Source organism: Drosophila erecta, unplaced genomic scaffold (assembly GCF_003286155.1).
Source record: "Drosophila erecta strain 14021-0224.00,06,07 unplaced genomic scaffold, DereRS2 tig00000367-arrow-arrow-pilon, whole genome shotgun sequence".
Classification (NCBI taxonomy): Eukaryota; Metazoa; Arthropoda; class Insecta; order Diptera; family Drosophilidae; genus Drosophila; species Drosophila erecta.
In genome coordinates this window covers 413,539-415,713 of record NW_020825232.1, presented here as the reverse complement: position 1 = coordinate 415,713, position 2,175 = coordinate 413,539, and positions in this window count along the sequence as shown.

Genomic DNA, 2,175 nt, shown 5'->3' with positions numbered 1-2,175 from the left:
TGGTAATTACTAATAAAGAGGACCTTGTACTTCCTTCGCTAGGGATGCGCACTCTTGCTATGCTCGGGTCTAGCTCGCCGTAGGTCGGGGTTCTTTTAGCTTAGGATAGTACGAAACGCTACTACATTTTAATAAGTGCGTCTTACTCATAAACAATATTCAAAACTGGACTATCGATTAATAAAAGAAATGCTTTATATTGATACTAATGATACACGCCGACACGTGTGAAGATAAGCTACAGATTCTGATAAGTATTGGGAATTTTGGATGTTAATGATTCCCTAAGTCTTTACCCTCCCTACCATGACAATGCTACTTAAAATATTTACATTGTCCCTTGGCTAAGTTCAAAATAACTCTACCACATATTTAAGAAAGTGTTCAACATAAGTACTCGACAAACCATTAAATCTATTTATTCACAATTCATTATTTTTCAATATATCTTCAATCATAATTCCAATTATATAAATTCAGTTTAGTAAACGGTTCCATTAAATCTCTTTTACAAACTAACAATTTGTAATCTACGCATAATTATCCTAGTCATTCTCTAACTCTTCATTTTCGTTTATATTCAATGGGTAAAATAAAGTATATAAAAGTAAAGTATAATGCAAATATATATATAAGTAATTGAATATAAAATTAGCAAATATAGTTACATAATCTTTAGTTAAATGCAGATATTATTTTAATTAGACGTTCGAGTGGCATTTTGTTAGAATTTAATTATAGGTAATTCATAATAATGTTTTTATCATTGTTGTTGTAGTACTCACGACCTTAAATATCCACTCCATGATGTGCGTAAAGTTGGGCCCAAGTTCACGTTGACATTGTCGAGCTGTAGGTCAAACTTTAAAGATTCTAAGTTAAATTCCTATTCAAATGCCAAAAGTTCCGTCAATCTGCGAGTATTTAATTCATTATAAATCGCAATACAAAAGAAAATCAAGAATCAAAACAAAACACGAAATATAACTGCAACACTGCAGCGATAAGACCTTAGGAAACCGCTGGCTGCTACGCTGCGTTGCGATAAGACGAAATCACAAAGTTAGACCTCCGTTGGTCATAGGAGATGATCTTCACTGCGTGACGATGATGATGTCCAAATATAATTAAATCTGCTCCGGTCGTCTAATCTTCTGCATAGCTGGATAATCTGGCTGAGCTCTAGCCTTCCAATATATTTGGCCAGTTATCATTCGGCAGGTGGCCGGTTGCGTAACTTGTTGCTGAAGGTTATGTCGCCTTGTGGCCTCTTCTTGGAGCGACGGGATTTAATCCATGAGCTGATGCGGGGGTCGACGAGACGGGGGGGCAGTCGGCTGTAGAGCAACCAAATGCTCTTATATGGGCCTGGCCTTCCTTACGCCTTGGGGTCGAATCTCTTTGCCACTTTCACACGAATCGAACACGGAAATTTATTGAAATATCCCAACTCTTGTTTTTATGAGATTGGATATATATATAACTAATTATATTTCCACGTGTATGTGAAGTTTAAATGGGCAGCGTCAAAAATTGTGAGCGTTCGCCACGAAGTTTTATCCGATAATGATCTAAGCTCTGGGAAGCTGCATGCTGGTGGTCGCTGTTATAGCTTTTCTTTCCCTAACTGTATAATCGTACGATCATATTCTGTTCTGATTGGTCTAAGACAATTCTCTCGCTTTTTGTTTTACACAAATGCTGCTATAATTTAGGGCGAGGGTGTCTTGAAGAGTTATTGCAGTGTAAAGTTAAGTTGGTCACTACACTCCATAGAAATTGTCAGTCCCAACTAATGTTATGAGAGCAACCAGTAAATTAATAGATATTGAAACATATTCAGAATTTAAAGAAATAATAATAAAAACCCACAGAGAACTCTAACATCCAGGTATAGAAAAACAAACTAAAATTTTTAAAGAAATATATTACTACCCAGACTATCAATAGTTAATACAGAACATTATCAACGAATGTGAAGTATGTACCATGTGCAAAACAGAACAGAGACACTAAATTAAATTACGAGTTAACGCCAGAAATTTTCAATCCTAGAGATCCTAACTCAATCCTATCGATTTTTATTTAATCGATAATGTAAATTAACGTCACAACAAGTAAAAATGGGGACATTGAGAGATTTCATAAAACTGTCAACGAAAAGTTAAGAATTAT